At 38.0% G+C, this 23,228-nt stretch overlaps 1 pseudogene; it reads right to left on the bottom strand.

Moving 5' to 3' along the window:
• Positions 1-9,417: 9,417 nt before the first annotated feature.
• Positions 9,418-20,933, bottom strand: LOC103258173 (annotated as a pseudogene).
• Between the last annotated feature and the right edge of the window lie 2,295 nt (positions 20,934-23,228).

Consider the following 23,228-nt stretch of genomic DNA (forward strand, 5'->3'; position numbering starts at 1 on the left):
TTTTCCTTCTTAGTCTCTTAAAGGGAAAAAGGCTAATAACCATTCAGTGGCAAATTGCTGTTCTTCAGAACAAGGAAGTGAATGAGAATGAAAAGTGGCATCCCAGGGGAATAGGGAGTCATCCCGTAATTAGACGGGGCATCATGTTGAGAGGCAGCAAAAAATTACTGGAATGGATCAATGAGGAATTGTCCTATTAGGTCTAAATAGTTTACTCTAATTTCTAGTTTCTGGAAGAATAAGTAAAAGACTATGCCCTTTGTGTTTTCCATAGTACCTAAAACAGTGCTGAACATAAAGTAAGAACTCTGTGAATCCCTTTTTATTGATTTGAGGATTCCATAGTTCAAAGTCTTCTGTGTTTTGGTAGACTATGATTTTTATTTGAATGAATGGTGTTAATAATAGGCTCTTCCTTTATGTACGAGGTTTCTCTTCCTTAGCACTATTCACATTTGGGGTTAGATAATTCTTTGTTGTGGGGATGTTATCATGTGCATTCATTGTAGGATATTAGCAGCATTCTTGGCTTCTGGGCTAGATACCAGTAGCATCCCCCAAACTCATGACAATCAAAAATGTCTCCAGACATTGCTAAATGTCTCCTGGAGGGCAAAATCAATTCTAGTTGAGTACCATGGCTTTATTTCTTTGTCCAAAGGTCATACTGCAAATAAATGGTAGAATTGGGAGTAAGATCCAGAAAGTCTGACTCCTGGCCTCCAGTAATTTCCAGCACATAGCTCTACTCATTGTGTTGTTGACTACATTGATATGAACAAAATGTTAGGAGCTTTGATATACAGTAGCACAGAGGTTTATTTGTTTATTTATTTTTGGATGGATTCAATGCACAAGTCAGTTATGTAACTTGTAGCAAGGTGCCCACCTTGAAGAATCAAGAAACTTTGTCCATTTTGCAGGAGATCCCACTGATCACAGATATGAAATAATCTAAGCAGAGGAGATTTGATTTTGCTTCTTTCTGCGTACCACCAGCAGAGGTCTGGGCAGTATTGAATCCAAGTCTCTTTCCTTAATTTACATACTGCCTTCATTTTAGCAATACAGAAGGGAAATGAATAAAAACAATTATCCTCAAAGACATTCAGTCTGGTCTTGACTTGTTAAGAACGATAAAAGTCAGCAGTTAGAAGCATTTAATACAGCTGAACAAACCATAGAGTCTCAAACAGCTTCATCTGGAGCATTTCCTCTCAATGGCAAATAAAAAGGAAGACTATAATTAGGGCATGATTCTGTTCAAGCTATCCAATAAAAGTTTTTAAAAATGATTGCCCTTATAGACAACAGTGTAAAGAACAAAGGAATCATGCATGGTTTATTATTTGTTTATTAGTACTACTATATGATAATCTCTATTTTTTGCATTTTAAACCAAAGTGAAACACTAAAGTGCTCATATGATTTCTTGAGAGTATTTTTGACAACTCACTCAAAGTACATTGGCTTCTTTGTTTTGAAAATCAGATATCAGATTTTCAATTAATCAATAAATGTTTATTATACCTCAAGCTGTTTGTCAGGTTCAATGCATTGCACAAATTTAGTTGAAAGATTTGAGTGTCCTCTTCATTCTAGAAACTTAAAGCAAAGTGAGAAGGAGAGAAATCAGCAATCCTTGACCTTTAATGTGCACATAAATCACCTGGGATCTTGCTAAAGTAAGTTTCTAACTCAGGAGGTCTGGGGCAGGGGTAGGTGATTCTGCAATTCTAAGTTTCCTGGTGATCCTGGCTGATGTTACCCATCCCAGGACTATACTTTGTGAGGAAGACAGGTCAAGGATACATAATATGAAATAAGCAAACTCTAATTACTAAACTCCAAGTATGGTTTACTCTGCGTTCAGAGAGTTATTCTCTTCTCATCTCTGAAGTGTAGCAATCACGGGAGATGTTTATGAACCCTATACTCATCTCCAGTACTGCATGCTATTCTCTGTGTGTGAAAACTCACCTGCATTTTGCTATGTGGAGGCAGGGATGGGCTTCCACTGTAGTACATTGTAAACAACAAATATCTAAGCTGCTTGGAAAGCCATTTCGAATCTGGTATTGACTGATGATCTAGATTTCCACTGGAATCAGTGTGACTCCTGTATTTTCTATTTAAGTTTTATAGCTGCCCAGAGACTTCAGATCGGAGTCTTTTTTGTAATCATGTACTATCCATATAGTCCCTTGAGGACAATTCAAATCACTTTTCCTAATGCAGCACAAAAGAGAAACAGGTATAGACAGAGTTGTGCTCTGTGCTTCACATAAATGAGTAGAGGCCTTCTCTTTTAAGTGTTGCTCAAGGCTGATTGTAACATTGTGCTCAGTTAGCAGCTTAGTGTCTTGATGAGCAGTGTCCAATAAATCTTACTGAAATGATGTGATTTGCTTTTTCTGTGCTGACCAATTGGCAGCCATTAATTCCATGTGGCTATTAAGAATGTAAAATATAGCAAGTGAGACTGATCAGTTAAATTTTGAATTTTTATTATGTTTAGTTAGATAAAGTGTGAGGTTATGTATTATATGTACCATTTAAAAAAGCCTGCAACGAAAAAGAAAGCCTTTTCCACCCCATCCCCGCCCCTCCAGCCTCCCAGACAGGAGAATTTAATGGGCCATCAGATGGTGAACTGCAGAGAGCGGGTGGGGAGGGGAGGAGGCAAACAAAAAAAAGTGTAGCTGAAGAAGGGGTTGGTGGGGGTAGCTTGGGACAGAAATCCGTGGGAGAACAAGCAGCTTTGCTGAACTTCAAAGATGATCACCTAAAGAGAACCAGTGCAAACATCCAAATCACAAGGCTCATGTGGAGAAACTGCACTTGAAAGGAAGATTCATCTTGGGAAAAGTCAATGGAACAAATGGCAATGACATCATGATGGGACCAGAGACCAGCCCAGGGCGGGAAGATGAGGCCATCCCTGAGTTGCAGCCAGGCTTACCTGCTTCTTCTTCATAACCAGGGTCCTCACTACTTATCTCTTCAAGCTTCAAGGAAGGCATGAGAGGTTAGGGTTCTCGATCAAGGTCATTTGAGTCTTCATTCAAATTAGTTAACTTGTTACTTCTGTCTGTCTCATCCCTCTCCAAGGCATCCTCACTCATCCCATTTAGGTCCATCAAGCCAGGATCAATCACATGCAAAGTCTGATTCTTTTCCCATTTTTTTTTTGTAGCTGTGTTCGCCACTGGATGGCTTGCATGACAATGGTTTTCCACCTTCCTTCAAGATTTACAGTGATCAACTGCATGTGCTGGTGGTCTTCATTCAGATTACAGGTCTCCTAGTCACCCAAAAGATTCTGGCATAATCGCAGATTGGAGGTCACTCATTGACATTGCTGCTTGACTTCGTGACAAAGGAACTTAAAGTATTGCAGTTGTTTCTCAGCATTCACTGTTCCTCCCTTTTCTTGTCTCAGAACAGGAATTGAAGATGAAATGCTTGTATCTCATAGCTACCCTTTCAGTCCTTTTTTTTTTTTTTTTTTTTTTTGAGTTGGAGTTTTACTCTGTCACCCAGGCTGGAGTGCAGTGGTATGCTCGTGGCCACCGCAGCCTTGACCAACTGTGCTCAGGTGTTCCTTCTGCCTTAGCTTTCCAAGTAGCCGTAACTATAGGTGTTTGCCACCACTCCTAGCTAATTTTTATTGATTTAATGTAGAGACAAGGGTTTGCCAAGTTTCCCAGGCCGATCTTGAACCCTTGGGCTCAGGCAATCCTCTCTCCTCTGCCTCCCAAAGTGCTGAGATTACACGTGTGAGAAAGCCTGTCAATAGTAGTCTAGTTTTGGCGAACTCATAGGAAAGCAACAGGAAATGACTGATTTCAAAATGCTGACCAGACTTTCTAATTTATCCAGGTCGTGGATTGACATGGGGAAATGTTCTGATTTTCTGCTCATTTTTGTATCTTTCTTAGAAATATGGGAAAGACTAGGTATTTAGTTTATAGTTTTAAATGTCTTTAAGTTATTTCATTATATATGTATATGTATATATATATATAACTATTATAGAAGATCTAGAATATTATTATGTAAAATGAGGGAAAATCACTTATAATCCCACCATCTAAATATAGCCTCAATGAATATTTAGATGAATAGTGTTTAAATTCTATGTGTGTTAATGATCTATATATAAGCCCATAGATCTATAAACATATAAATATTGTAAAAAACATTTAATTCAGATACAATCCTTTTGGGAGGGTGATAAGGCTAGCTAACATGACCCCTCAGATACCAAATGAAGAGGGAAGATAGGGTTATTTTTTTCACTTTTCTTGGAAAAGGAAAGCTTTGCTTTGTTAACTATGTCCAACCTATGAAACTTTTTTCTTTTGCAGGCATCAAAGAAATGGAGTCTGTGAGTGACTGATCAAAACTCATGGGTTAGCAGACGGACCCTAATCTAGGAGCCCTGGATGAGCACTTAGCCATCTGAGTAGCTGTCAGTATCACAGACAAATAACAGATGGAAATGGTGGGAGAAAGTAGACCCAGCAAACTCCAGGATGAAGTTTGTCTTCATCATGTAGCGTTAAGTACTAAACAAGATGTTTTCTAGTTAGTAGAGTTGTTTTCCTAAATGCCCTTATGTTACTATCTAAGCAGCCCCTGCCTTTGTTCAGGGCCACAAAAGGAAAAAAAAATAATTGCTTCAGGAATCAAGGCGGTAATGTTTCTGGGGCAATTGGATGAAAGGGGAGAGTTCCTTTGAGAACTGCGCTTTGAAACCTGAAATTTGAGTTTTTATATCTGATGAAATGCAAATCATCTTACAAAAATGAAGATGACTTTCTATGGGGTATAGAAAAGAGTAAGCAGAGGAGGCTGTGGAGTCAAGCTATAAGCCAGAGATTCACCCGGAAAGATTTGCAATGGAAGCTTTCTGAATGTAGCTCTGTTTTCAGTTTAGATCATGTGCAATGCTAAGTACTTAATCTATCTGGAAGCACTGTCATAATAACAGTCAGAAATACTGCTTTCATTTTTTTCTGGCTACTTCTTAAACTCACACTGAATGACAAGTCCAAAGTTTATGAACTCTAGCAAGACATACTCAGACTTTTCTCTTATATTCTGTGAAAGCTTTTTAATGCCCTCTTTGTCACCTAAGCCAGAAATATAAATATGAGTGTAAGGAACTGATGATCCCCTTTATGAATTGTCAAAGGATTCTTCCTTCTTGAATGTTCTGCTCTTTTTCTGACCAGTTCCCTGCTTATTTAAACTTATGACTCCTATAATAGTTTCTGTCAAGAGTACTGGTTCTGGTGTTTGGTCAAATATTGCAAACTATCAGAGTGGTTCGGAGCATAACCTCTGGGATAGCACTGCCATATCCGAACACTGGCTCCACCATTATTTAGACAGTTTTCCAAGTAGCTATATGTCTCAGTTTTCCTTATGAAACCTATTGCCTGTTTTAATATCTATTGTGGACTGAAGATACTAGTTCCAATCTCAGAATTGTTATGAGACTGAAATTAGATAATCCTTAAAAATGTCTGTCATAGCGACCAGCACATTCAGTGTTCTTAAGTATCTATTAATAATAGTTGGATAGGCCTGCCATTTTTCTCCAAGAGAAGTTATCAGGGAAATTACATGTGAAAACTCAAGAATAATTTTTTTCTCTGAAGAATATTCACTTATGGTTTAAATAACATGTACTAAATAACACCTATCAGTTTCTACACTGGTGCCTCCTGCTGCAGCATTCAATTCAAGGCATACAATAGGTGCTTGATTTTAAAACTGCACATATACATATAAATGTATATAAATGTGTATGTAAATATATGACACGTACACACACACCCCTACGTGTAAATGTCTCACTTATGTAGCGCTCACAGGTACTGTTCTAAGAAAAACAGACTTTTCTGACTGTTTCTTTCATAATACTTTCTGAAGAGGTCGAGCATATCCCCAACCACTCCAGGTGGCTGACAGCGCCATACTCCTGACCATATACTGACTCATTTAATTTCCATACTAACTTCCATGAAGTATTACTATTGTCCTCTTCACTTTACAGGTAAGAAAACTGAGGCACAGAAAGGTTAAGTAACTTTGGAATTATAGAGCTAGTATGTGACAAAGCTGGGATTTGCATTCAGGAAGTATGGCTCAAGAATCTGTGCTTTGATCCACTACACTGTGCTACCTTCAAGTGTTGCAGACCTGGTTAAAATGATCTCACCCAGAAAAGGCAGGTAAGGGCACATATATTTCTCTTTACTGTCTTTCTTTTATTCTGAATCTGGAAATCAAACAACCAAATGCAAAAGAAATATTTCTCTTTAAAGTCCCTCTCTTACCTCTCTTCTCCCTCCTCCCCCATTCTCTTGCCGCCATCTCCACTTTCTCTCTCAGGCCATTCCATTATATAAGTTCCATTATGGGCTGCTGCTGTCACGTTCTGGACATAGTATAATTCAACGTGACACATGGTGAGCAGAGATGTGTAGAAATACCTGAAACTATTAGAGCCAAACAGCTTTCTGTTAAAGTTTTTTACTGCCGCATAAATATTCTCCTAGCTGACTGAAGTCTCTGAGTATAAATACTTCATTAGAGAATATATCCATGGTGGTAGCATGGCCCTCTGGGTCTTGCCTAAGAGAACAAGAAAATGCAAGGGTCTGGTGGCATCTAGTTTGTATTCCAAATGCCTTCTCCAGTTTCAGAATACAGTGGTATTAGCAACATGGTCCATGTGGCTTATTTCTTCCTTAGAAGACATGCCAAGATTTAAGATTCACTTCGGCGACTTGTATATACTAAGTTCTTACTCTGTGCCCAGGCTGCGTAGGCACCATGATAGAAAGAGGTGAGTGAAAAAACCACCATCTACTATCATTGAATATTTAAATAATCTCATAGGGACTTTCTAAATTGTTAACTGAACTTGAACGATATGGGGGTCTTTTTCATCCTAAGATAGCACATCCATCTTCCAATCTTCCACAAAACTTTCTGAAGGAAAATTTTATTATTATTATTTTCATTTGATCAAATCTTGCTTTCTAGAATACCAAGTAATATCTCCAAAAATGCAGACAGAAAAAAAGGACTTTTCTGACTGTCTCTTTCATAATACTTTCTGAAGAGGTCAAGCATATCCTCAAACACTCCAGGTGGCTGACAACACCATAGTCCTGATAACTTGGAGATTAGTATTTTCTCAGGAGGGATGACTTAGGAGGTAGGATGGGGGTCAAGAGTACTCAGGTCCAGCAAGACTGTGCTGTCAGCTTGTCCACAAACTTGCCAGATTCATTCATGCTCGTCCTCTCTCTGCCCCAGGCTATGGCACTCCAGAAACATGGGGACCAAGGGGCAGCATCCAAGATGGGCACTGTATGCAGGCAGATGAGGAATACTCCCAGTCCTATATACATATGAGAAGGACATGCCTTGGTTTTCTCCGATCCACAGATTAGAAAATTAAGGTCAGTGTCTCTTTGGCCTATATAACAGCCCAGTGAGATGAGGGAGAAAGGAGGCAGTTGGCCTTATCACCATTTCACAAGCCAGAGAATTGAGACTGAGGAAAGGCCACACTTCCAGAGGGGAAGATGAAGAAAAGGCACTCTCTGCCGACATTTCACATGCTTTCCATTTGACTGGGTTTCCCCAAGCTTGGGTGACTATCAGCATCACCTAGGGCATGGGTTAAATACATATATCCTGAGGTTTATCTAACCCTCAGAGACTGATTAAGTCTGGGTACCAGGAATCCACAATTCTAAAGAAGCTTCCCGCATGATTTTAAAGATTGGCACCGCATTAAACTACACTACTTTCCTTTCTTCATGTTGGTTATGGGATAGGAAAGAAAAATTCCCATTTGACAACTGATCAGAACTACCGTCAGATAAATATTAATTACCCTGTTGCTTGAGATTCATTCAACTGACTCTTTAGCAGGGGTCATGTCTTGACATGAACAACTTCTCAGAGGGAATGGTCAAGCCTGTTCTAAACAGTGAACACAGGCTCTGCCGATGTGTGATCAGAGGAATGGAACGTGAGGCTTTCATCCACCACACGTTTGTTTTGGTCATAGGAACACCATGCTCCTTTGCTTGTCACTTATGCTCTCTGGGCTGTGTTCCACTAGGCTTGGAAGACTTGGGGTTCTTAAGTGTGAGAGGTAAGCCAAAGTCATCTCATGAGGGGATACCCTTTGGCTGTGAAATGTCTCAGTCTCAGGGGGATTTGGTCTGTTCTGTTCTCAGGAAGTTCTGTGTAAACAGCACACAGATACCATATTTGGCATGAAGTTATGTTGGCAATGGGATCTTGCCCCATTCTGATCTTGGATCTGTTGGGAAATACTTTCCCAAATTTTATTTCAGCAGATGGACAAGTCACTGAATCAAATGATGAGATTCTCAGAAATGAATATTAATTGAATGGTTGTGAGGTACAAGGAGAAGACAAGAGATATTACAGAATATTTGTCTGTTGAGGGGGATGATCTAATACAGAGAGAAAAATAGATAGTATAGGAGAGTTAGGAGACATTGTCAGAGCAATGTGGCTAAGAAGGGAACAGAACTAGTTCTTGTAAAGGTGCTGGTTTTAGAGAAAAACATGGAATAAATATATAACTATAATTCATTATAAAAGGAAGAAAGTCATAGTAAATGGGTGCTGATATAGCTGGGTTGATAGATTTGGTGATGGGAATACAACAAAGCCGATGCTTCTACTTGAATATTCCGAAGACACTTAACACATAAGATGATGAACACAACTCATCATTCTGGTACCATGCCATCTAGCTAATGATATTACTGCTCAAAACACTACTGTTTTACTGATCCCTAAACCAACACATTTTTTTTCTGTTTCTTGTTTGTCATGATTGTCTTACCTCATAACTTCCAATACCAGTCCCCTTCTTACCATTTGTAGAGCTACACGTCTAGGTGAATGAGGTCATCTGATTTAAGTTTGCATATGTTTAATAGCTTTATAATTATTCCCTGAGCTAGAAGATCTACTATTAAGCAATTTTATTCTTCACTGTTCAGTAAGTTTCTTGTCATTAATTACTTTATATTTTCTTGAACTATAATTCTCTTTAGTTCTTGAGATAGTTTTATAAGGAATACCTTAATCTCTATAGTTTTTATTTTTGATCCACCTTTAATAGTATTTTTGTTTTACTACTGTCTATACTTTTTTTTCCTATAAAAGGTCCTCATAATTTACTTTCTCTTTTCTACCTTTTTCACTTTGTCTTCACATACATTTTTCTCAATTTCGCTTCTATTTATGTTTTATTTTATTTGCTTACTTTCCCCATCTACTTTATTTATTTATTTTACATTTCACTGAAAACTTTATATTGAACTTTTGGATAGAAACAGGAATTTATTTGCCAGGAATAATGATCTCATCATACTTCCGCTGGAACCAGTACATGGCTCCCTCTTTGTTGATTCTTGTATTTGGCCCCAGTGCAGCCTGTTCTGCACTTCTTGTCAGCGATGCTGAAACCTGGCCTACACAGCACCACATGGAAGCCTAGGCTGTAGATACCAATGCTTGGGTCATATTTGATACCCAGATTGATGTGTTCCTGGATCCCAAAACCAAAGTTTCCAGCATCTGAGAAGTTATTTTTCTTAGTTCATACTCCTGGACCTTCAGTTCTTTCTTCTGCCTTGGTCTCTTGAACTGTGCCGTGAATGGCAATCTTTTCATTTCTCCTGATGCCAAAGGATCTGACAGTGTATCTAGCTTTGGGAAACACAGGAGTCTGGCCTGTGAGCTGCTCTAAAACCTTAGCTGCCCGGGTCAGTCTGTCTCCACTCTTGCCCACACGGATGTTGAAGCAGAGCTTGCTGATGCGAAGTTCCCTCATGGGTTCTCCTTTTCACCTTGATTTACAATGATGGAGACTAGAAAGAGAAAGTGGAGCTTCCACTCATGTACTTTACTTCATTAAACACTTTGTAGCTGGAAAAGTCTGTCTTGTTAGTATAGCCTTCTCTTTATCTCCTTCCAACGAACATTTTCTTTAGATAATATTTTAACGTATCACTAATTCTCTGACATCTTGAGAGTTAACCTTATATCTCCTTGATTATTCTTCTTATTATAGTTTGAATTTTTTTCTTGTTCTAATAGGATTTCATTTTTTCCTCTTTTAAAAAAAAACTTGTATGAACATTTTATTACAAGATGGCAAACTAAATCACATATTTTTCATTTAAAGTATAATTATATGACTTTTCATTGTAGATACACACTTATTCATATTTGATGATAGGGTGACTAGATTTATCACTTTTTTATCTATTCTTTATTTCAGGGCTCTTAAGAAATTAATGTCAGTTATTACTATTGCATGATTACCAAAGATGCTGTTTTTATCCTGTGTTATACAAATTTAACATTTCTTACACATAAATCTTATCTCTTATAACTGGCCCACTTCCATTTTTTTCCTTTTTGGTACATTATTTCTTCAGACTTTTGGTGAAATGCACCAGAAAATGATCATAAAGAGAGTTGCTTAGTAACACAGTTTACTTTGCTGAACTAAACTCATACCTGGAGTAACAAAGTTCTTTGCAATAGTGGCATTTAGCGTAAGCAATAAGAAATAACTATAGAGGAAAGGCATTTGAATAGTCTGTACTCAATTTTGAAGATATGATTTTTCCTATCCTAAGTGATAAAAGTCAGTAATCTCTCTCTAACTAAGCTGGTCTGGTATAGAAGATACTAAAAAGGAAATTTGAAATTACATGACTTCTATACTTAATATATAATGTCAACTTTTAAAATAATATGTAGAATTATATAAACAGAAATAGGACAGTAGAAACTCAACAGATAAACATATGTAGCTAAAGCAGAAAATCTGGGTAACTGAAAAATTACAGAGCTCATTACTTTTAGCATATCAACATTGATACCTGGAATTAATGAGTCTTGTATGAAACAAAAAGAAACAAGACAAAGTCATATTTTAATATCCCTTGGCAACAATGTCTTATAAATACTTTCTTGAGGAGGAATTTGAATGTACAATTGTATTTTATTCACAAGAAGTGTTGAGCAGAGTTACATTTAATCATAGTATACAGTATGTAATTCTTTTTATAGTGTAGTATGTGTTCAGTTCTCTTTAATAAATAGTTTCTTTCTTTAAAAAATAGCAACTTTAGGACTAGCAGCAGAACAGGAACTGGGTGAACATTTAGTATCATTTTCCTTATTGTGTAGGCCAGATATTACCTTATGTCTAAAAAGAATTTTTGATCTATATTTTCTCATACACTTATAAAATTATCTTTCTTACTTTAAAAAATTCTTCTCATCCTGGATCTTATAACTCTAAGATTTACTTGACACCAACTTTCAACATTATCCTTCCTGTCTGCAAGACGTTTACCATATATATTTGTATGCAATGTATAACTTTTGATCTATAATCTTATTTTTTGACCTCAAATTAAATTAAATTAAATAATTTTCATTTTACAATTCCATATACTGTCTTGCATGCTTCTTGTGCTTGATGCTCCTTTTATTATCTATCCTGTCCCTTGTACTATCCCTATACTTTTGAAAATGTATTTAGTGTTGGGGACTTTGTTCTGCTCAGACTCTTGTCATTTTACATAAAGCAAACCAAAACAAAATCTTCCTTAGTTTTTCCCCTCCTCTAAAATTTTGGGTCCACAAACATGGAATCTGTTTTTATTTTGTCTATTAATCTCTCTGGATGGTTTTTCCTTTTTAAAAAAATGAACAGCTTCTTTTGAAGAGTTTGTTCTCTCCCTTTTTTGCTCCACAAGAACCATCCTTTCCTTGATGTCTGCTCACTGCTCTTGTTGTTCATCTCTGGCATTTATATTTTCCTTACAATGTGGGATTCCGATGTTCTTGAAGCCTACTTTGGCCAAACTCTAAACCTAGGAGACTTTTAAACAGCATTCACTCTGGTTCATGACACCCTTCCAGCGTTGTCAGCCTTCTTTTACCATGACTCCACCCTGTATAGGTAGCATAAAAAAATTGTGTTCAGTTCTTTCTTTGACAAAGTTCCTATGGACATTTTGGTCTCTGTATTCTAAACTCTTGCCTGACTCAATATTGCTTTCAGAAAGTCAGCTGGTTTCATACACTGGCTCCCAGAACAGGTGCCACAGAGGCCTAGAGGTCCAGGAAGCTTCTTTGAGAGTCACTTCAACATGTAAAGGAAGTCGAGCACAGGGCCCATGACCTCTGCCTCCGGCTTCAGTGTAAATTCCTCCTATATATTGTATACAGTTTATATTTGAAAAACCAAGAAAGGTATTTTTTTTTTTTACTGCTAATTATACAAGTCTGAGAATAGTTGGTATAGTGAAGGAGTATTGACCAGGGAACCAAAAGTATGCTCATCTGTAAAGTGAAGATTATTATAACATGCCCAACTCGCTTGGAAGGATCATGTGAGACAGTGTAAGAGTACATGAATAACTGAGAAGTAATTCAATATATCTAATCGTTTTTCTGTATTATCAACAGATATATATCTCAAAAATAATGTTTCACTAAAAATGCAATGGTAAATGCAGTGTGACAATGTTCATATTAGTTTAAAACAAAAACGGAACAACACTGATTGCTACTAGAGAATTAGTGTCAGGCACTGAGACAAAATGACCTTGAAGTTGATATGTAACAAGGGTACCTGCATAATGAACATTTGTACACCTAACCCTGAATTGTACCCAAGATTTTTAAAATTAAAATTAAAAAAGAAACTGATATGTAATTGCTTAAAAGAAGGAATTAAGTCAAATGCTAACAATAATCATATTTATTATATCATTTTGTACTTTTAATGTATTTTTAAGATACCTCTCTCCTCCCAAATCTGTAAAATATCATTTAAATGTATTCATAGCATTTCAAGGGATTTGTTGATCCACATTTATATCTTTGTTAGTCTATAAAACTCTGTCTGTTATTAAATTTAAAAATTCAAAGGGAAAAGACAATAACTAACTGATAGTTGCTTTTTACTGGCATGGCTCATATATAGGAATATATTTAAACCAGGATATAACCTCTCTTCTGCTCATTATTTTATTCCGAAAGCTTCCTAAAGAAAGCTAGAACTCTGGGTGGTATCATCGTTTATTTTTTTCAACCATCTCATCTCTTTTCTTTGATCAGACACAATCTCCAAAATAAATTAATCTTTCACTGCCAATTTGGAACATACATCAAACTTCTTCCTTCCCAGGCTTGAATGCCTGCAGACCAACCCTTTGAATCAATCTCAGTTGAATTACTAATCAGGGATTCATCTGCTACCTACCAGGATCCTGAGCATTGATCTTTCCTCAAAGGGCCCTGCATGTTTTCCTCTCTTCATGGAAATGGCAAGTATCCAAGACTATGTACCCTTTTTCTTTTCTTTCTTCTTCAATTCCTAACCAGTAAAGAGACTAGTTGAGAATATCTAAAATGCCACTGGCAGTGATTCACACTTGAAGTCCTAACTACTTAGGAGATGGAAATTGGGAAATTGCTTGAGTCCAGGAGTTCGAGTCCAGCTTGGGCAGTATAGTGGGATCCCATCTCTACTAAATAAAGAAATACATACATAAGTAAAACCTGCTATTTCCTTTACACTCTTAATCTCCCCATATATTGTTTCTTTGATGTTGCTCTGACTCATTTTACTTATCTTCTGTGAGTATTCATTTGTAACTCAGACTTGACACTGCTTAACAGATGGGTAGAAGAAGGATTTGAGGACAGGGATGGAGACATAAACTGTGCCACATTTTGGAATGAGCACAATATCACTCCCAGCCCTGTTACTGCCCTTTCGTCTTCCCAGTGGGGTGTGGTATGTCTTGGGTTTACATCTTTTGCCTCCTTGCTTGCTAGCAGTGCTGCAATATTTCCTTGGGGGCTTCTCTCCAATGGAAAGTTTGGTGCCTCCCAACAATGGTAAGGTTGTGGCAGGCATAGATGACGCTTCCCATATTATAGGTTATGGAGTGAAAATAATGAGACTTCCTGCCAGCCTGTGGTACAGCTGTGGTTAAGGTTTGGGCCTCAGGATGCCTAGCTTCAACCTCTGTCTTCTGCCCTTTCTGTCCTATCTTTCCAGTCTTTGTTGGACCCTGTCTTACCCACCCCTAAATGCTAGGATGTCTTCTCCAGCTACTCTCATTTTCTTGATAATCTCATTCAGTTCTACTCTAAATACCACCTATATGCTAATGACTCCTAAATAGATATCTCTTGATCTGACTTCTCCCCTAAACTCCAGTTTCATTTCTCATACTTGTTTGACATCCACGAGGATATTTAATAGGTATCTGAAACTTAGTTTGTCCAAACTTTTGATTTCTCTCTAATCCCAAACCAACTTCTTCCCAAATTTTCTCAGTGGGACAATATCATTCACATAGCAGGTTTTTGCTGAAAGTCTTGGAGTCAACATGGACTCTTATCTTTATTTTACACCATTATTCAAACCATTAGCTTGTCATGTCTGTGCCACTTTCAAGATATAATCCAAATCTGACCACTTCTCACCATTGCCACCCTTTGAAAGTCACTCATCTCTCATCTGGTCAGGAGACTGTTACAGAAGACTCCTACCTGGTTTCCCTGACATTATTCTTACTTGCTATAATCTATTTTCTAGGCAGCTGCCAGATAAGTTCTTGTAATATATGTCACATCATGCCATTCCTCTACTCAAAACTTTCTAATGAGTTCTCAATATCTTTTAGGTATTCCAAATTCCTTATGATGGTGTTTGATGATCCACATGATGGGCCACTGGCTATTTGTCTGATTGTATTTTACCGTTTCTCTCTGTCAATCACCCTGCTCCAGCTGCAGTGACCTGTTTTTCCTTGGGTTGTCATACACACTTGACTTCAATCTTTGTTAATGCTGATCCCTCTGCCTGGAAATATCCCAAGATATTTGCGTTATTCACTCTCTCCTTCACTTTCTCTGCTCGAGTGTCGCCTTCTCAGAGACACTCAACTATGCTAACTAGAATCCACAGTTTTTACTTTCTCTTACTATCCCCTTTCCTGCTCCATTTCTCCTCAGCAGTCATCACTCCCTGACATCTCTGTGTGTGTGTGTGTGTGTGTGTGTGTGTGTGTGTGTGTGTGCGCGCGCGCCCGTGTGTGTGTATGTATGTATTTGTTTCCCCTTCTAGAATGTAATCTCTAGAATGTAATCTCTTTATCACTCTTGTTCACTGTTAGGTCCAGTGTCTAGAGTCATTCCTAAGCTCTAAGAACAGATCAAGCCAAACTTCATATATTTTTGTTGACTCAATGACTAGTGGAGGAAACTTCAGCTTAGGCTATTTAGAAGGGCCCAGATCATAAGAAATTCTCTGACCAGGAGCTATCACTTACTGAGCCTTATCATGGTCAAGTGCACACTATTTATACCATACAGTTCACATTTTTGGGACACACCTAATTTCAGCAGGCTGGTTTATCTTAGCCTTTAATATTATTTTACCTTTAGCTTTTAATATTATTATGTGTCTATATTCATATTTCTCTGATTACATGCTTATTGGGTACATACCAGAAACCAAGCTCTATACCTTTCTATTAATTACCCCATTTAATCCTCACAAGGATCAAGGAACGACTGAGCTTAAGTAGTTTGTCTAAGGCCACATGGCTGGTCAATGCTGGAGTCAGAATTTTAACCCTGAAAGCCCGACAAGACAGCCACATTCTCATCCAGTACAACTCTGCTTCGTTGTCTCATACTACCCCTGGTGTTCCAGTTTTGGACTGAGAAGATATGAATAACATGACAAAGCATCAGTGCAGCAGTGCCTCAGAGGCTGACAGACCATTACATATTTAATGAAGTTTGCAGTGGAATCATATTTTTCTTTTTATGATTCAACAACCCATTAATTCTTCAACTTTAGAACAATGTGCCCTATGTCCTGCTCAACAAATATTCATTCTACTTGTGATCATTGGACAATAAGGAGACCATGTTCTGGTCATCTCTCCACCCCTTCTCCTGCCCTCCTCTCCCTAAGAACTGATTGTTTCCTATGTTCTGCAGTCTGCTCAGTCAACACGGACACTGTGGTATCCTGAGTGCTAAGGACACTAGAAGCCGGAGTCAGGTTTGCACAGCTAGATTGATAAGCAGATGCTAAGCCGATGTGACACAGCTGCTACTGCTGAGCCAGGAAAAGCAGGTCAAGGTTACTAGGAGAAAGTGTGACACTTGCCCATGGCTGGAAGCGAAAATATCCCTATGTACTGCTCCCTTTCCCGGTCTCTCTTCAGATTCTTTCTTTCACTCTCTTTTCATTTCCGTCTTCTCTCTTTTCAGGGACTGTGACAAACGAGACACATACTGCAATAGCTGGACTTCTCTAAATGAAGGGCATCCATAAATCAACGACTTTGTTTTCCTAACATTATATGCACTATTTGATCTCCCACATAGATCCAGGCTTTAAAACTCAGATTCATAGAGTAATAGTGACCGTTTGCCATTCATTGTGTGGTTCTGTTTCTTTATTTCTAAGACATGGTTTTGCATCTGAAATACACTGAACATTTTGTACTAATGCATCAGATATGCATGGCATATTAGCATACATGCAGTGTAACCAGGAAGTCTCATTTCTGGTTTTCATTTTTCATTGAATTGAATTTATTGGTGACTAAATTTGATTTTTCATCCAGAAGAACCTGTTTCCCCTAAGGTCTTTTTAGTTGTTTCTATGTAATTTTGAACTGAATATGATTTAATTAGGTGAAAATGACCACATGAGATAAACCAACCTTAAAACCAAAGGCATTTTAAAATTCTCATCTTTAGTTTGAGTACATCAGTATCTACTGGTAGACCTTGAAGCTATGTCAGGCAGACCACCAGCTGGTACATGTTGACATGCCCCTGTTGGGGATTTCTGTGATTGTTACAAGTAGTATGGCACCACCCAGAAGACTCATTTTCTCCCCAAGTCTTCTCTGCTCAAGCCCACCTCCACTCTGGGTCCAGGCCTCATCCTCTGGCTGGAAATCTTTGGGTTCACCAAGAGTTTGGAGATCTTTACTACAATTCTTTTTTTAAACGACACTTTGCCTTTACAGTCCTTTCAGGATACGTCATGTAGAACTTATAAAGAGCACTGAGTTTGAAGTCTTGGTTCATATTTGAACCCTGGTACTTATCAGTTGTGTGAGTAGGGAAAATTACACATCTCTCTGAGCTTTGGTTCCTTCTTTTCTCAGTAGGAAGGTGATGATAAGATAAAAATCTATGAAAGAACTTGCATAATATACCTGCAATAAACAATAGCTATTCTTATGATATTGTTATTGTTTCACTGAACTAGCTTTAGTGCTCTTAGTAATAGAACCCCCTAAGGCAGAGAATGATAAGTGGAAAAGAAATTAAAATTACTTTCACCAAGTTTTGCTCGTAAAAGCTATGAAATTTAAGCAACCCAGAAGCAACAAACTGACATACACTCAAGACAAGTAACCGAGAGAAGAAATGCTAGCTCTTACAAATGTAAAAAATGGACCTGGGATTTAACAGTGTATTTCTAGGTGACATCTGTAAATGGGAATAAAAATAATGCTTACTGCATTGGGTTGTCCTCAGAATAAAACCACTCAGTCCGTATAAAGCACTAAGAAGACATAGGGGAAAAAAAAAAAAAGACATAGGACAACAGTTAGATACTGTCACTGCTGGGAAAAAGGACTTAGATTTTTATTCCTGGGGGCATGTCGGTGATTATGTAGGAAGTCTCCTTTGATGGAAATGCTGCAAGTCTGATTGTGTGGTGTCTACATATGCAGTATCCTATTAGTTCCTTTATATTCTACCTCTTGGTACAGTGTTTGTTTGGTACAGACTCAGTATCTAGTGAATGCTTATTGACAATGGATGAATGAGTAAAAAAGTCGTATGTCTTGTCTAATTCTGAGGGTGAAATAGTTGAGACCATAGCATTTTAGTGCAAACTGAAATTTCTTTATTTTTCTCTTTACGTTGTTCACCTATCCTATTCCACCAGGTATTGAGACTCTAAACCAAGCACACAATTTTGCCATCTCTCTATTTCTGCTCATTCCGGAAAGCATTTCCCTGGAAGCAGCCTAGAGCCATAAACTCTAGAGCCTGCAGAAGCCACACAGGGAGCACGAGTTAGTAGAGTGGTCTGGGGTGATGGCAGATGATGAATCGTCCCAGAACGTAAGCTCAAGAAAGGCAGTGGCCTTGACTGTTTTTCACTCTGTGTCTTCTCAGCATCCAGAACAGTGCCTTTCATATAGTTCATCATAAACACATATTGATTGAATGAATAAAGAAATAAATACTCATTATGGATTGACTGTTGTACAGCAAAGATGAGGTCTCAATACTGTCTAACTCTTAGATTTCTCAAGATATCTAAGTGAGTCTGTACTTTCATGTAAATTGTCTTGTTCCAAATGTTGGCAACAAATTAAAAATGCTAAAACTCTGCCAGGTCAAACAAAAAACATATCTAAGGGGAAAATAATTTCTAATTTGAGATCTGCATTAGTAATAGCTTACATATTGTTTTATCATTTGCTCTGCAGGATCATTGCTGTTATTTTATTTTTTTAATTCATATGTGCTGAGTAGCACAGATAATACTGTGCCCATTTTATAGATAAAGTCATTGAAACTCAAAGCATCTACTCAAGTTGTTTAAGGTCACAACACCAGTATGTAAAAGAACCAGAGTCCAAGTTTCTTGACCTCAAGTCCTGTGTACACTGTAGGGCGCCATTCTCATTATTTTACCAATGTTCTTTGGGAACAGGAGGTAAAGCAGAAATCATTTATTTGCCATTACTTTGCATGTTCAGGGTTCCATTCTTAGGACTGCCTAGCACTTTCTTACTGCTGCAACCATCTTCCCCATCCTCTAACCAATCTGGTCCAGGCAATCACACAGCGCAGCATTGTAGTTGTAATTTAAGCAGTTTCCAGTTGGTTATCAATTCACAGGAAGGCCCGTTCCTTTCTTGCTATACATCTGTATGTACAGACATTGATTTGAATCATCGAGAGTTGATTGCTCCATTAGTTTGGTTCTAGATTTGGTCACTGTAAAAAGATCAGATACTAATGTTTTAAACAAAATACAATTGTTTGTATTCTCCTCCACCTTTATGTAAATCTGAATGTAAATAGTCCAGAGATGCTATGGTAGTTCCAAAGCATGAGACAGCTAGACAAAAAAACCAAACAAACTATTATATGGTTGTTACCTTTGCCTACTTTGCTAAGGTCACTCAGCAATATGCTCACATTAAAGTTCGAGGGCAAAGAAAAGGGAAGAAGGGTATCGTATTCCCCCTTCTCTTTTGGGCCTGAAGTGGAGGTTGAACATATCGCTCCTACTCACAGATTACTGACCATAATTTATTATTCTAGTCATCAAGCTGCAAGGGAATGAGAAATATAATTTTTTAAAATGTGGACAGCCACGGGTTCAGCTGAATTATAATGCCAAATAAAAACAAACAGTAAATATTGGGGAATAACTTGTAATCTCTGCCTCAATAGCCAAGCATTTATGTATTTTCTAGTGTTTAAGTAGTGTTTTCTAACTGGATTGAGTCTTTCTTGATACAGATACTTGGTCTGTTTTTGCTTTTCATATGCAGTATTTAGTATCACTGGCAGATGTTTGATGGATACATATTTTAGTATCTAAAACTTAAATACTAACCAGATAAGTCTTAAGATTCTTCTCTGAGTTTTTTGCAAATCATTAAGTAACTTTTGACACTTAAAATATTCAAAGGAGTTAGAATAGTCAACTATATCAGACCTTGGAGCTGATAATTGTGGGCAGGGGCCATTGAACAAGAATTCATCCAATCACTCTTTGGAGAGAACTCATAGGTACCTGGTTGAGGAACTATTTCACATATCTCTTACCTTCTCTTACTTGGGTGGTCTCACTGTTAAGAACATTGCAAATATTATAGGACAGTTTTTTTTCCTTTGGCTACTTCAACAAATTACCATGAACTTTGAGGCCTAAAAGGACAGAAATTTATTCTCTCACAGTTTTGGAAACCAGAAGTCTGAAATCAGTATCACTCAGTCAAAAATCAAGGTATCAGCAGGGCTGTGCTCCCTCAGGAGGCTCTAGGGAGAATTTGTTCCTTGCCTCTTCCATCTTTTGGTGGCTGCTGTCACCCCTTGAGCTGTTGTTGCCTCACTCCAGTCTCTGTTTCTATCATCTCATTGCCTTCTTCTCTTCTGTCTGTATCACATTTCCCCTTCAGTCCTTCTCAAATGCTTTCTGTGGTTGCATTTAGGCCCATGTGACTAATCCAGGATAATCTCCCCATCTCCAGACCCTTAAATTCATCACATCTTCAAAGTCCTTTACTTAAACTGACATTCACAGATTCTAGGAGTTAGCACTTGGATATCTGTTGGGGCTATCTCTTCTGTTTACCATGGTAATATTATTGCTGTTGAAACCATAGCTACTTACTGAACTGACACTATGTGCCAGACATTGTGATAGGTACTTTATATACTTTATTTTATGTTTGCCTTACATACACTTTATTTGACTTTTCAGAAAACTGAGGTTCAGAGATGCTGAGTAATCTGCTTTAGTCATCCAGATTGTGCTGCCTCCTTTCACCTACTCCTTCCCCAAATCAGTACCCAAGTGAAATAAGCGAGCTATATGCGCAAACAGAACGACATGACAGAGTGTCATCCTTCCCCGCTCTCATCACCAAGTCAACTTAGGTAGCACAACCTGTCCCTCCATTCTGACTTTCATGAGGACCTCTGCGACTCCTTTTCCCTGGTAGGGCTGCCTTGATGTCCATTTTATCCTCACTTCACCTGTGTGTGGACTTCTGCACCTGGGAGAGGTGCCACTTGCTCATGCAACTCAAACTTGTCAATATTTACCCAAGGGACAATTGGGTGAGTATCAAGTTCCCTTTGCATAATTGGGTCCAGAACTCTTCTGGATTCTTGGCCTTACAAAGTTGAGTTATAAATGTCACAAGAACAAACTCTCTGGCAGGGTGTCTAACGCTACTACTTCCAGTCTCAACCAGACATAGCAGGAGATTTGCTTTTCCCAGGGTATTTTGGTGCTTTGAGTGCTGGTCCCAGCTGGAATTAGGTTGTGAAATAACTTCCAAGTAAACATGTTCAAGATTAAGTGTATCAGTAGGTAAAGCTGGGGGGAAGGGGTGATGTGAATGAGTGGAAGGTATAGGCATATTTTTTTCCTACAAATTATTCATGAGTGAAGGCATATGTTAGAGTCCTAGATGAATCTACTGACGATCTGATATGGCATTTCCCAAACAGTTACGTGCAGAGTAGGGCCAGCTCAGCTGTATTGCTGCTATGCTCATGTGGTAGCTCAGTTATTTGGAGTTAATTGTTAATCAAGCCAGACATTATCTGCAATACTATTCTGAGAGACAGAAAAAAAGATCCAATATCTTATTATCCTTGTCATCAAAATGCTCCCCAAACTCTTGGGTAATAGTTGAAGGGAATGACAGAGACTGGGCTATTGTAAGAATCAAAAAATGCCTTTGTTTTTGGTTTCTATTTTCAAATAATTTCATCCATAAACTAAAATCAGCTGGAAAGAATCTGCCACATACTGGAAACTGCAAAGCCTGGCTTCCAGCAGCACCCTCTCTGTGACACTCATTTTGCTATTAAGAGAAGCCACTTAACAAACCAATTGTCAACAGGGGGAGATGAAAACACAATAGTTAATCAGGTTTTACAAGGTCACACATCTAATTCAAATTGTAAAAGGACCCCATTAGTGCCTTCTCTTTCTTGTTCTTGAATGTAGCCTTTCTTCAAATTGAGGGCTTACCACTTTGGATCCCCCTACAAGATAGCAGTCAGTTAATAAAGGCTTGAAGTACTGTTTTCCTAACTGAGGACCCCCTTTGGAGCCTATTAACACCCCTTTTTTATGGCAAGCAAAGCAAGTAGCCACCTCCCAACATGTGTTGGCACTTTCTTAAAGGTCATTAATACTCCATATTTCAGAGTATAACAAACTCAGGAAGGCCCACAAGGAGCCCAGCAGGGGTAAAATAAAAACAGTGAGTAATTTACAGAGCTTCTTATTTTACCTAGGTGGTACATGCTCAATGAGAGAGAGAGAATTAGGACGTTTTCCCTCTTGTGATTTTGCAAGGATTTGCAGGGTTCTAGAAATTTGCAGGCAAAATCCAGAGTGTGAGCTTTTTAAGAAATAGTCTTGATCAAATATTTGTGCTATAGAAAAACAGTGTCACAGTGGTTGCAATTCCTCACCTTGTCCTTATTCTTTAGAATAATTTTTTTTTTAATATATAGGTGGGCTTTTTTGGCTTTTTGATGAAGTGCTGCTATGATTCCTCAATAACATATTACACTGAAATTGTAATTTCATTTTATTTCATGTTTTTAAATCTTGAAGACATTAAAAAAAAAACTTATTATATATTTTCCAGTGGAGTTACTGATGTTGTTAAAATTTACGTTGGACACTAGATTGATGGTAGTTTATTTTCGTAAATGACATGTCAGGGTCTAAGATAGAAATGAATGTGACAACATTTAAAAAAAAAAACGTCAAAGTGTTATCACAAAGAGAAAGGATATCCACATTTCAGTTATGTAAGTCTTGCGGAACTGAAAAGTCAGTGATCTTCCTGTATACTTAAATACCATGTGAACTAACACATGCACAATAGTCCCTTCTTGTTCACACTGTGGTTTCTCCAAGGGATGGAAGGACCATCTCCATTGGGTGTTGCCTCTAGTAAAGGTATTCTTTTTCTGTATTCATAGGCACATCTTTTTGCCTCATCCCAGCATTTGATAGTGACAGCCTACTGAAAAGTACCCTCTTGCCATTCTTACCAAACATACCTCCTGACTACAATAGGTTTGCCTATGGCCCAACTTCTGCAATTTTTCTGATCCTGCTAGAGAACTAGAGTGGTAAGCAAGAAGCAACTTGAATTATGCATGAAGAAAGTATCCTGTAAAAGTGGACAGATGACATTTCTTCAGTTAAGTAAACTGACTGGTAAAGGCCACAGATTTTTCACCTTATCTCAAATTCAGTCTTTAAGGGGACATCATGTATT

Source organism: Carlito syrichta, unplaced genomic scaffold, assembly GCF_000164805.1.
Source record: "Carlito syrichta isolate Samal-C Ts95f unplaced genomic scaffold, Tarsius_syrichta-2.0.1 Scaffold301997, whole genome shotgun sequence".
NCBI lineage: Eukaryota > Metazoa > Chordata > Mammalia > Primates > Tarsiidae > Carlito > Carlito syrichta.